The following is a 14,562-nucleotide window of genomic DNA, read 5'->3' on the forward strand; positions in this document are numbered from 1 at the left end:
ATCTACTTTAAGAGGGTAGATTGCGCCAGTCGGAGGAGTGAACAGAGATGATGGATTAGTCAGGCCGCATCGCCTGCAAGAAGTTACGTCAGAGCGATTATGGTGACTGGACTTGTAATCGTGGACGAGTTGCCCAATAAATCAGCTCCATCAAAGCCGCAAGCCAGTAATAATTTGTCACGGGAACCCGGACACGTGACATTATTTAAGGTTTTATTGTAAAGCAAGGTCTGCGATCGGTCAATAAACCAACTGAAAATCAAAATGGCCGACTACCATTATGCAAATACCTCTCGCGTCGAATTTCACCAAAATGATATAAACGAAAAATTTAACCCATTAAAACATTTGAGCCCCGTTTTCTGTCAACACGATTAAAATCAAAATGTTAGGATGTGAAATTCTCATACACCTGTGGTTATGAGTTTATCTCTTGGGAAACGCTTCTCGACGGATTACACGAGTTATATCCCAGAGGAAAAACTCTTCAAATCAAAATGGCCCATCATGAAATACTGTTTCAAAAGTTGGACAAGCCGATTGAAATCTGTGTGACATGTCTAAGGGTCACTGTTTGAACGAGAAATTATTGAGGGAGGAGGAAAATTTGATGAGCTCTAACCTCTTCACGGGCCAAAGTGAAATTCGCAATATTACTTTGGGCGAGGGCTGGACCAATCCACATAAAAAAATTAATCGAAATGAACAGGTAGCTTAGAGGAATACAGGTGTTTGATCTTCCTACTTCGAATTAATTTCATGTTTGGTGCAAACACCGCATACTCACATCTCCCCACTGTGAGTTCAGCTCATGTTTGGTGCAAACATCGCATACTCACATCTCCCCACTGTGGGTTCAGCTCATGTTTGGTGCAAACATCGCATACTCTACCCCAGATTTCCACAGTAGGCCTATGGGTGGGAGAACTGGCCGTGCCATCTCATGTGGGATTTGTGGTGGACAAAGTGACACTTGGGTAGGGTTTCTGCTGCTAATTCTCATTCCACCGACTGCTCCATATTAATCATCAACTATCATCCGGGGCTAGTACAATAGGCCAAAGAGTGGCCGCACTACCAAGTAGATTCTCACCCAATAAGAAAAAAAAGTGCAGAAGAACTGGATTATAGGCATAAGCACCACCCTCCAGAGTCGATTCAGTTCTGTGTGAACATTTCAGAGTGTCGCCCTCGGCACACTTAACCCCGTCATGACTCTTGAAATTAAGAAGCAACGTGCCGGAACAATTGGATATAGTTAAAAAAAAAGTGTATCAAATCTGGTGTCACGCAAGCAGAGTATCATAATTAGTTCAGTTCTTCGTCCCCACTGCGCAGTAACTATATATACCACCTTCCTCAACGTTAAAAAAACGGAATTTTGCCCACATGGTATCTGCATGACTTCGTCCAGTTTAGAGACAAAACTGCGCCCGATTCTCTGCCAGAATAGCCTTTCTAACACAGAAGTAGCGTTTCCTTTGCCATTAAAATACTTGGACGTTCTGTTATATTCAGGGAACATGCGCTTAATATCTGCGACAAATAGAGATCTGTAGATTCCAGCAGAAATATATGAATTAAAATACCGATAATCAGTCCCAAAATTCGACATAAAACTTACGCCTATTTCCCCCGCCCCAAAAAAGAAGACCCAAACATTTAATTAAAATTATGTAGCTACTCACCTATTACATACCTAGAAACTGTCATCATCATCATCAGTAATCTGTCTGACGACAGGTCCACAGTCTCTTCCAAAACAGTTTCTCCACTTAATGCGATACTGTATAGCGTTTTAAAAAATTTCATATTAAATTCAGCCCTTAAACATTAAGCATTTGTATTACAAATTGTCATAACTTAAAGAGACGAATTGAAAAGACAAAGTTATAAAGAACATCTGTAATTAAAATGTTCAAGTATATTATGTGGCATACCGATGGGCCGAATCTATGTTGACATCTACTAATTCTGTACGCTGCAAACAAAAGTAACATCGGGGAAAAATTTGGAGGGCGGTGGGAGAGACCATAGCTTACGGCTATACGAGTACTTTGGAAGCCGGGCTGGCGCTGTCTGCGGGTGGGCGAGAGTTCGAGTTCCGGTAGAGGCAAGAATGCTCTTCTGCATGTCGTCCAGACCGGTTCCGGGGTTCACGCAGCCTCCAACTAGCGCCGCGATCAAGAAAACATGGATCTACACATCCACTCCACCATACGCCTTCATGGCATAGTGAGTAATTAGTTAAGCACAGGGACAAATTTACCTTACCTTACGGTTATTCCTTGGTACTGTTTAGGGGCGGGAAATTTGTCCTTAACTGACTCGACTAAGGTGAAACTGGGTTAGCCTAAATGTGATTTTTTATACAAAATCATGGGGGCACACGCGGTATACGTCAGAGGTTTGGTGGGAGGGAAAGCAGACACACCGGTGTGCCCCCAAGATACATTTCTACGCCGCCAATTAAAAAAATCGACCAGTTCTTCGTACAGAACGCAGACATCAACGATTCAGTTGGGTAAATCGGGAGGGGCTGCAAACTTTAATTAGCAAAATGGCTGATAATCTGAATGGCAGTGTCCGAAATCCGACAGCCAAAGCAGCCAGACTGCTTTTCGGTATAGCAACTCGCTACGGGCTGGACGACCGAGAGGTCAGAGTTCGAGTCCCTGTAGGGTCAAGAATTTTCACTTCTCCATGTCGTCCACACCGTTTCTTGAGTGCAACCTCCTATACAATGGGTACCGGAGGCTATTTCCCGGGGGTAAAGCGGCCGGGGCGTGAAGCTGACAACTCACCGCCAACTAGTGCCGAGGTCAAGAAAATGTGTATCTGTACATCTACTCCCCATACGCCTTCATTAAGCACATACTGCTTCTGGGGGCCCATTCAGTCTCCCACGTGGGGCCACGCTCTAGGCCTCGAATGCCAAACTTTCACTATGTAGGCCAGCCCTGTCCAACGCAGCGCCCGTGGTATATTTTTCTGGCGCCCTCCGTAACCAAATATAATTGAGCCGATTTTTTATATTAATTCAAATTGTAGGACAAGAGACATTTTTGAACGTCATAGTGTTAAATAATTTGAAAAAAATTTATTATTATTATTATTATTAGTAGTAGTAGTAGTAGTAGTGTGTGGTGGCCCCCGCACCTCCATAGGCATCAGTGAATTGTGCCCGAGTACATAAGAACGTTGGACAGCACTGGTGTAGGCCTTCACGACTTGGAAGTAATATCGAAGGGAGGAAAGCTTCATAAACATTTCCGTGACGTAGAATTATGCCCTTTGACGTTAATCCGTCACAAGGTTAAGAGCTAACTGCCTCCAGAGATCTATGAAGTCTCATTCCTGGCCGTTTCCCCAGCCAACGGCCAGAAAATGTCAAGCGATTCGAACACATATCCAGTATACGTAGCATATAACCCAATGTATCAGATGATTATGTCGTTAGAATTCTGTGAGAAAAATGTGCTCCACTTTCAAACCCATATATTCTCACAAGGGCCCAATTCATGTTGAAATTACAGTACTTAACATCAACTATTGTGAACTGCACCCATTTTTAGCCTGCTTTCCTTATTATATATATAAGTAGAACTGGAGAATGTGAAATGTTTTAAATAATTGGGTAGCTTGTTAACAGATGATGCAAGGTGTGCTAGTGAAATTAAACCCAGGACTGCCATGGCAAAAGCTGCATTTAGCAAGAAGAAGAATCTTTTTACCAGCAAATTGGACTTAAATTTGAGAAAGAAACTAGTGAAATGCTACATTTGGAGCATTGCTTTGTATGGGGCTGAAACTTGGAAACTTAGGGCAGTAGATCAGAAACACCTGGAAAGTTTCGAAATGTGGTGTTGGAGAAGAATGGAGAAGATCAGTTGGACCGATTATGTGAGAAATGAAGAAGTGTTCTTTAGAGTCAGTGAGCAGAGGAATATCATACACGAAATAAGGAAACGGAAGGCTAATTGGATTGATCATATCTTACGCAGTAACTGCCTTCTAAAATAAATTATTGAAGGAAAGACAGAGGGGCGGATAGAAGTGACCAGAAGACGAGGAAGAAGACGTAAGAAAATCCTGGATGACTTTGGGACAGAAGAGGATATTCTCATTTGAAGGAGAAAGCTCTAGATCGCATTAAGTGGAGGAACTGTTTTGGAAGAGACTGTGGACCTGACGTCTGACAGATTACTGATGAATGAATATAAGCAGGCCTATGAGATCTCCATCCCATGAACGACACCTGAGCCCATCTCAATGGCGTACTTCATTAGTCCTTATTGTTACTAGGTAGTAACATCGGTAAACACGTTCCCGCTGCAACGAAGACTCGTCGGAGGCACTGTTTTCTATACGGCAAGTGCCGAATGAAAAAGTATTCCCAGAACGAGTAGGAAAAAGGGAACCCCATTCCTGGGGGGATATAATATACGGGGACCTGGCCCTCCCGGTGGGAAGGAGTCGCGAACTTCAGACAGTAAAATAGTCATGAACCCCGCTGGACTCGGACTCGACAATGTCTCCGCTGGCGTGAGCCACCAGCAGAAATTGTAAATGAGAAGACCCGTCCTCTCGTCAGAGAGGGCGCCCCACATCAACAAACCGTTAAATGTCTGACAGAAATAAAAATCTGATCTTGGGCCCAAGATGGGTGCTTGAAACTAGGAAATACTGGCCAACTGACCGTTGGTCGTAACACGACTTTGAACTTCCCAAAACTTCCAGAATATCAATTTCTCTTGCGCCGGTTTCATTTCATCAGGCACGTAACAAAATGCCACAGTGCGAACATTAGCTTTCGAAATGTTAGTGCAATTCTGTCCATATGTGGCTCCCCAATATCAGATGTTCCTGGTGCAAACTGAACGTTATGTTTCAAACATGCCTCACATCACTCGTGTATATTGAACAGCTGTCCTGTCTTCAAGGACCTCCTCTGTGGTCTAGTGGTCAGAGTTCCTGGCTACAGATACAGCGGTCCGGCGTTACCAGATTTTATGGGAAGTAGTGGGTCTGGAATGGGGTCCACTCAGCCTCGTGAGGACAACTGAGGAGCTACTTCAAGGAAATAGCAGCTCCGGGTTAGAAAACCGAAATTAACGGCCGTGGGGATTCGTTGCGCTGACGACGCGACACCCTCTACCCGCTAAAGTAGGCATTAACTTCGCCGACAAATGGCGGTCGCTCGGCCGGTATAGTTTGCTTGCAGACTAAAGCCAATGAGTTTTTATTTGTTTGTTTGTATGATTAAGATAGAGCAGCGAGTTTATCCTATTAATTTGTGAATCAGGAATCGACTTAATTTTATACGTTCAGATTTTAGGTGCGTTATAAACAAGTTGCAATATGCCCCTATTAACGTCGCGACGCTCATCTGTCAACATGCTGGCAACAAGCTCAAGAACCGAAGAACGGAATTTCACGGCAATGATACGCCTTGTGGGAAATGTTATTAGACTCTGTAGTCATATTCTATTTTTTTTTTCACAATTCAACTACAATAACGAACAATACGTCCAGAATTACACGACTTTCTGCTGCTTCTTGAGGGCAAATGCTTCGAAGACACGAAGAAAAATGAAAATACATTCTATGCCCAATATATACGATTTGGGGAGCCGGGAGAGCTCAGTTGGTATTGCGATTGGCTATGGGTTGAAGGACTCAGGGTTCAAGTTCAGGTGGGGAAAGAATTTTCTCTTCTCCATGTCGTCCAGACCAGCTCTGGGCTCCACCCAACATCCCACACAATGGGTACCTATGGTAAAGTGGCCGATGCCTGAGGTTGACCACTCACGTAAAGAAAATGTGGATCCATACATCCACTCCCCCATACGCCTTCATGGCGCAGTGCTTATTTAGTTAAGCACAGGGACAATACACGTGATTTTCAAGACACTTAAAGGCGACATAACTACTCGCATTACACTGTACATACACTTCATGTATATGCAACATACTCATTACTCGGTAGGTACTATTAATGTGTAAGATTTCGAAATGATTCGGGTGGTTCCCTTTAACGTGGACCTGCTGTGACAAAGGCACAATGTCACGGAAGTACCATATATGGACACAAAGTTGCCATCTAATGAAGCACGTGTATTCTCAGTTATCGCCGTGCTTAACTAATTAAGCACTACGCCAAGAAGGCGTACGGGGGAATAGTTCCGCATTTTCTTGACATCGGAACTAGCTGGAGGTGAGTGGTCAGCCTCACGTCCCGGCCGCCTTTCCTCGGTACCCAATGTATAGGAGGGTGGGTGGACATCAGAGCCTTTCTAGACGACGAGGAGAAAATTTACCCTGCAGGGCCTCGAACTCAGACCCTTTGGTCGTCCAGCCCATAGCCAGTCGATATCCCAGCTCTGTATTCTCAGTTCAGTTCCGAGCAATTTTTCGTTTCACACCGGCTCTGGCGTTCATTTACTGCAGATACAAGACCTACTTATTTACTTACGGAGCTGAGCCCTTCTGCAGCTACTCAAGAATTTCCCAGCATTTTATGGAACCCGAAGGTTCATTACCGTGTTCACAAGAGCCATCCACTGGTCCCTATCCTGAGCCAGATCAATCCAATCCATATCATCGAATCCTATCTCCCTAAGATCCACTTTAATATTGTCCACTCACCTACGCCTTGGTCTTCCCAGTGGTCTCTTTCCTTCTGGCGTTTCCACCAATATCCTATACGCATTCCTCTTCTCCCCCATTCGTACTACATAACTTGCCCATCTCATCCTCCCTGACTTGATCATTCTAATTATACTTGGAGAAGAGTACAAGTTACGAAGCTTCTCATCATGCAGTTTCCTCCAACCTCCTGTCACTTCATCCCTCTTCGGTCCAAATATTCTCCTCACCACCCTCAGTCTATGTTCCTCCCATAATGTCAGAGACCAAGTTTCACACCCATGGACAACCACAGGCAAAGTTATAGACAGATACAAGACTACTGTTGTAAAATCTAACTGCAATGTACATCAAACTACGAAGCCTTAAATTATTTTGTTTCCTTACATATTAACCATATCAAAAAGGTCTGAAATAAGATTTGTACATCTTCATTATGTACTTATGTAATAAGGTGCCTACATTCAATTACATCATGCGGACAATGAAGTCGAAGGGCAGAAACGAGTTGGGATTTAAAGAGACAACACAATACAATGAAACAACGGGATAACGCGTGAAGCTGACCACTCACCTCCAATTGGTGCCGAGGTCAAGAAAATGTCGATCTATACACCTTCATGGTGCAGTGCTTAATTGGTTAAGCATGGGGACTTTACATTTTATCTTATCTGGAAAACTTGGATTAATATATCTTACGTATCGTATAAGCTATCATCCTGGTCACGGTAGCCGAGCGGTCTAAGGTATGTACTGTCTTCGCTGGCTCGGAAGCCGGGATCATGGGTTCGGATCCCACATAAGGGACGGATGTTTGGTGTGTGTATGGGTTTATTTTGTTTGTGCTGTCCTGTGTTTAGGTACATACCTTGCAACGAGCTGATTACACGTCCAAGGAGTCCTACCGTCTGTAAAATGATCATGAAACTACGAAATCAGCCCTGTGCTCCACAGTGGGAGCGAGAGGAGAGAGAGAAAGCTATCACACCGTCTTTCAATCTCCTTCTGGTCTTCGTAACTGCATATTTACGCGACACCTGCCCATAAAAATTGTGCAATCACGTCTTTCCTACCATTACAGCTGATGTACACCTCATGATATATTATATGGCTAGGCCTCTGTTGGCGAACTGCTTGAATAAACAAAATTTCAGCCTCCGTTCGTAGATCGGGCCTACGAATCGAAAATATTTCCCCGAGCACTCCGCTTACCTGATGACAAGACGGCAGTGCTTAGGACTGAAAACATCTTACAGTGTAGCAAGCCGATAGACCACACAGAAAAACATGTTGAAAGACAGGAAGCTGCAGAGAATTCAAAGAACTGAAGTCAACAACCTCTCCTTGCAGCACCTGTCTGCAATAATGAATGAAGATGCTTCTTGTTTATGGAGAATCCTGAATAAGCACCTCATTTGGAATGTTAAGCAGGATAACTTCACCGCCCACATATTCTGCGCCACCCCTGTACATTACTAATTCACAATCGCACTAAATCGACTGGCACAATGTAAACAGTGCGAAAAAGAGCAACTTGCTCAAGTTGACATTTGTTTGTTTATTTAACGACGATGTCAATAACGCAAGAAAGTGGAAGGCAGTGGTTGTGGCACAACTTTTAAGATATACTGATAATTGCTGCGAGGGACTGATGGAAAGCAAGAATTGAACCCCGGATCTTCTGAACACAGCGTAGGACGGCGACGTACTATGGGTACCGAATTTAGAACACACGTTACATGGACGAGCTTTGGGATTTCAACATTCCTCACTGATCTAGAAAGGCTCAAGCCAACACAGATTACTGCAGAACTTAAGTTTTTTATAACGGGCCAAGAAAGCTGACCCAATACCAAAAACATTACAATGCATAGTCATACATTATAAAAACAAAAACTCCGTGGTCTGTAATCCTCAAGCGAACTATACCGACCGAGCGACCGCCGCTTTCAGCGAAGTTAGTGCCAACTTTTGCGCATAGAGTGTCGCGTTATCAGCGCAACGGATCCCCACGGCCGTTAATCTCGGTTTTCTACACCGGAATAGCCATACATTAATTAATTTTCCTTAAATTTCATTAAATATGCGACCACAACAAAAACTGTTCAAATATAAGAGATCTCAATTAAATTTACAATTAGTCATTCGACTTTCTTCAGTTATTTGTAGAATTTACATAAAATTACCTACAGTAAGTAGTTCGAGCCTATCTGCCTGCTCACCGGCTTCAGCCCCGAATTTATGATTACAGTACAATTCATAACTGGGAGCCTAGAGGCGAGTGTTGGTGTACACCGGTCACTACTAACGGCCAAATTCACATGACGCTCAAAAATGAACTATGAAACTTCTTAAAAACGTTCACAAATGACAATTACACAACAAACTGCGGCTAACAAATTGTAGTCGAAATATTTTCTTTCAATAAGGTGAATACTGAACGAAACACAAACAAAAATCGTGACTGCGAAACTGGGCCTATCTGTAGCTCTTTCCTTCTCCTCCTTTCCAAAACAGAATTGGATACGCAATAAATGATCAATGCCATCTCTCTATGGCTCTACAGTCCTTTGTCGAACCTTGGCCGCTTTTTCAGTTTGTTAGTCCTATATACAGTCGGTAGCACTCCTTGGACGGGGATCAGCCCGTCGCAAGGCTACACAAACAACAAAACAACCACAGAACAAACCCACAAAGACATCTATACCTTCAGTGGGATTGGAACACACGATCCCAGCGTTCGAGCGAGCGAAGACACTTATCGGCATCAATGTCAACTGCGTAAAGAAATTTGCAAACAAAACCCTGGAAAACGGAAACAGGCCTGCTCCACTGGAAACACTCCTCTGAAAGCTCGACATGAACACCATCGGAAACAGGATGGAATAAACCTGAGAACAATATTCATTTAAAGATTCTGTGAACATATTTAGTTCGTAGCTGGTGCAATGAGGGCATCGGACATATATAATTTACTGTTAACTTCTGATGCGTCACATACAGCCTATCGGCTGTGCACCTCTTTAACGTTTCAGCGACATCACACACCTACCACAATACAGGGTTACTGTACGTAAGAGTAACGCGCGCACTGTACAGCCTGTGGCAACAAAATTACAGCCTGGCTGCGGTGCATGTGATGTCGCTGCTACTTGCAGCAGAAGGCACATCAGTACGTAAAAAAAAGGCGTGTGCACTGTGAGAAAGTGTGTTTAAGTGCCACTAGGGCAGCGATTATTTCAGAATTTCACCTGTCACAACCATCGACTCATTATGAACTATGATTTTCTATTAGCGCACTCAACCAAGTGGGCTGTGATAGAGCCTTTACGAGTGTACATCCCACAGACATTACGACAACGAAGTAGTCACAACTTGAAACGCAGTTCAGCCTAATACGGCGTCACTCTGAGAAATTCACGACGAAAGAGTTTTAATTACCACACCCGACGGCTCATTTCCCATCCAAGGAACTTCATATTGCACTACACAAACTATAAAGCAAAACTTCGGGTCAAAACGCAGTTTAGTTCGGTGGAAGTCAACCCACATTTCGGAGGAAGCAAGCTATACGTATTGCCTGTTTCATTCTGGCTTCTCGTTTGGCTTACTCTTCGATTTGGAAGATGGAAACGATATATTCGTCCGAATTTTGGATACACGGTGCTATATAACCCGGAGTACACAACTCTTCACGGTCACCACTGTAAGAACATAAAAATTTAAAAAAAAATTCCAAATTTGGAGTCCAATGTGAAGCAGATGATCGCCTTGTGGTATAGTGGTCAGAGTTCCTGGGTTCGATTCCCGGCGCTGCCAGATTCTCTGAAAAGTAGTGGGTATGGAACGGGGTTCCTCAGCCTCGTGAGGATAATTGAGAAGCTATTTCAAGGAAGTAGCGGCTCCGGTCTAGAAAACCGAAATTAACGGCCGTGGCGATTCGTTGTGCTGACCACGCGACACCCTCTATCCACTAAAGTTGGCGCTATAGTTCGCTAGTGGAAACAGGCCACGGATTTTGTTTAATGAGAAGCAGATTTACGTACAGCAGATATATAGAGCCAATCATCGCATGCACCTAAAAGTTAAAAATTATATAGTTCAATATTTAACGCTTCGCATGATTTCGCAGGTACTCCTATTCAGAAGTAAAGGGCATCGGCCAACCAATTCATCAGCATGTCCTTAGGTTAAATTATACACCACATTCACACAATTTTCAAGAAATTATATGGGCCTATATAGCAAACATATGCAACATTTCGGCCTGCTGTTTCTGTACGTCTGAAATAATTTTCGACGCTACAGCAACGGCAAAGCTTACACGTTCTGGGAAGAACTAATCGCCTACTTCCCCCTGATACGACACGGACTGCACAGAAAACGACGTCTCCAATAAATCTTCACTGCGGCGGGAACGTTACCTAGCACCTTAAGGGGGGCACACCGACAGACTCATATACTCTCCTAAGACATAGGCTGTACAGAAAATGACGCATCCAACAAGTCTGCCGTTGCGTGTGTATTCGTTGCCGTGGTTAGCGTTTTTACCGCGCCATTTCCTAACAACTATTGGGGGATTTTTACCAAGCCGTTGTCTAGCAACGATAACGGCTACAAGTAGAAACTCGAAAACAGTCGGATTTTTGTGTTCAGGAATTTCACTAAAACTTGTCGGCATATTCCAATTTTGGTTAAAGTCGAACAATATTACAGACACAGTAACCGTGGTGACACGAGTTCAGTTTAGTCGAAGGTCGACATGCGTGTCTGTGCGCTTCTCGATCGCGATTACTTTTCGATGCAAAAGGGGGGGGGACTTTGAAACGAAGTTATACAGAAAAAATTAAACACATCCTATATGAACACTGCCCTTCAGTAAATATCCATACATAATTTAGGTGAATGGGTTTGGTTTGTGTTCGCGCATACTGACTTCTCTTGTAATTAACGACGACGACGACGACGCCAAGAACCAACGGCAACTATTCCAGGGAATCAGCGATTCCATGTGTTCGGTATTGATTTCTGGTAGAGTGCGTGATGTACGTACTTCGCAGCCAAATTCGCATCACCGGGCTAAATCGTCTCTTCGCTTTTAACTGCAGAGGAGTGGGTGCGTTTTAACTACTGAACAAAGCTGAACATAACAAACAACCCGCGCCCAACATAACTGCCTGCAGGTATGCAGCCTGCGTAGGTGTTCTGGAGCTTGTGGCGAGTTACCAGGTTCAACCTCTAGTCGACTTTACCCTCAGCGAAAGTGACCCATTGGGTGTTGTCCAGCTGGACACCACAGACGATCAAGACGCAACGTCATGAAGGCGAATGGGGATGTGGAAGTAAGCTAGAGCTCCACGCATTCTTAATCTAGGGCTTAGATGGAAGTGAGCGGATAGTTTCACGCTCCGCCTCACACCACCAAAGATAAGTCACCAGCACCCATTAAATACAGAACTGGGTAGGCCCTAGACCTAGCCTGGTGTCATGAACAGAAGAATCTCTGCAAATGTCGGGACTCGAGACGCAAAGCCCCGGTCGTGCAGCCCGTAATAACTGAGCTACCCTGGCTCTGGGAGTTACGTCTACCGAACAGTTCATCCGCACGTCAAAGTGACAGCTAGTCATGCCTACAGAAACGTTAACGGGAATTTGCGGTAACTCGTTTCGAGAAATGCAGAACATCCTCAATCACGCGTACAACTAAATTAAACAAATTCAGCCGTTTCACTTGACGTGGTGCTCTACTAGATCGAAAACATTTTGAGTATTCCAACAGGTCAAGCACCAGCAAGACTAGTATAGGCTTACCGAGATTCGAGGTTCCCATGGGGGAACTTGGGGGGGGGGCATGCATCAATGTATCGAAGAAACCTGCTGGTTCCACCTTCAGGATGCGATAGTGTGGATTAGACTGAAATGACCCCAAGAAGGGACTAAGGGCAGGCTCTTGTGAATCCAATAATGACCCTTACGGCTACATAAAAGGCGGGCAATTCACAATCATAGTTTCTCATTTCGGACTCTGGTCCAATATCAATATAAACGTGTATAACAAAATAGACCTACGCCAAAATATCTATGATCCTACAGCCCTTTCTTGGGCATTTGCCGCTTTTCCAATTCCTGAATCTATTCACAGACGGTAGTACTCCTTGGACCGGGGATCAGCGGTTCGCAAGGCCGCTACCAACACACAGAACACAAACAGAATAAAGGCATACGGGCATCCACGCCTTGAGGGGGATTGGAACCCACGATCCCAGCTTTAGAGCGAGCAAAGAAAGATCGTGCCTCAGACCGTGTGACCACTGTGATCAGCATAGCGCTAATGTTTCCATCTTATGACCATGTTGGTGAATGTAAAAGGTTAAGAAGTCCCCGTGCATAAATAATTAAGCACTATGCCACGAAGGGGTATGGGGAGTAGATGTATAGATCCACATTTTCTTGATCTCACCAATAGCTGGAAGTGAACAGTCAGCTTCACGCCCCGGTCACTTTACCCAAGGTAATCATTGAATAGGTTGGGTAGGCCCCCCCCCCCCAGTCAGTCTGGACAAGGTGAAAAGAAAACTGTTGATCCTACCGGGGCTCGAACTCTGAGTGTTCATCGTCTTGCCATTTTTAATGACCAGGATAAGAAACGCTTCAATGACAGATCCTTCCTACAGTCAATGTATGTATGAATGTATGAGGGGTAGGCCTCGGCCCTTGCACCGCGACCTGCTGCTTTACAGTCAATATATCTAGATATCTGGCAGCAGAATCCGGTCTGAAACAACAAAGCCTGTCACTGGAAACGATCCCGGGTCCGTTCCATGTACCATCCACACGCCTTAAGGCACATCTCGACATTTCCTTCTTCGAGCTGATGGAGTGGCCCGCATTCCCAACAGCCACCAAAACGTAGCATTTTCTTTGTCTCAACCACCAAAACCTACTTGATTTTACTGCCCTACTACAAGCTGCGTTGTACACCGCAAGAAGTCCTCTGTTACTGGTTACAACAACCTAAAGTATAAATTTACTTCGCCCAAATCGAACGTCAAGGTAGAAATGCTAACATTCATTCATATGTGAGAGGTGCACATCCGAATTTCTATCGCGACAGCCACTGTTGATTCCTAAGTACCGCCAAGAAAATGCTGGAATGGTAGGTCCACTTTAAAACACGAATGGACCAGTTCCTTTCACACCCTTCGCAATTAATCATCCCAACATTCAACCTAAACTAAAAAAACTAAACTCCGTGATTTTAGTCCGCACACGAACTATACCGACCGAGCGACCGCCGCTTGTCGGCGTAGTGACAACTTTTGCGGATAAAGGGTGTCGCGTGGTCAGCGGAACGAATCCCCACGGCCGTTAATTTCGGTTTCCTAGACCGCAGCCGCTATTTCCTTGAAATAGCTCCTCAATTATCATCATGAGGCTGAGTGGACCCCGTTCCAGACCCACTATTACTCAGAAAAAATCATGATAGCGCCGGGAATCGAACCCGGACCTCTGGATCTGTAGCCAGGAACTCTGACCACTAGACCACAGAGGCGGACTCCAACATTCATCTTACAACAAATGAATGAATTAATCAATATTTTCCGGGTTTGTTGTTTTAATACAATATCTGTAATTTATATATAAACTCTCGTAAAAGCCAGTATAGACTATCCGATACATCTTGCGTGCACCATATCTCTGGTAAGGAACCTTAACTAACTCCATGGACATGTCTCCTTCACAAGCCGCCAGTTGTGCGGCTACTCAAGAAATTCCCAAGATTTTATGGAACCCGAAGGTTCAATATCGTATTCACAAGAGCCCTCCACTTGTCCCTATCCAGAGCCAGAACAATCCGGCAGACAACCTTATAGAAAAAATACCACGCTTTCAACGAGATCTACAAGATGCCCC

General features: G+C 44.3%; 1 protein-coding gene across 5 annotated transcripts in view; it reads right to left on the minus strand.

Moving 5' to 3' along the window:
- The window catches only part of LOC111867191 (serine/threonine-protein phosphatase 4 regulatory subunit 1), a 233,129-nt gene that overhangs the window by 82,670 nt on the left and 135,897 nt on the right, over window positions 1-14,562 (minus strand). The window lies entirely within an intron of this gene.

Source organism: Cryptotermes secundus, unplaced genomic scaffold (genome assembly GCF_002891405.2).
Source record: "Cryptotermes secundus unplaced genomic scaffold, Csec_1.0 scaffold518, whole genome shotgun sequence".
NCBI lineage: Eukaryota > Metazoa > Arthropoda > Insecta > Blattodea > Kalotermitidae > Cryptotermes > Cryptotermes secundus.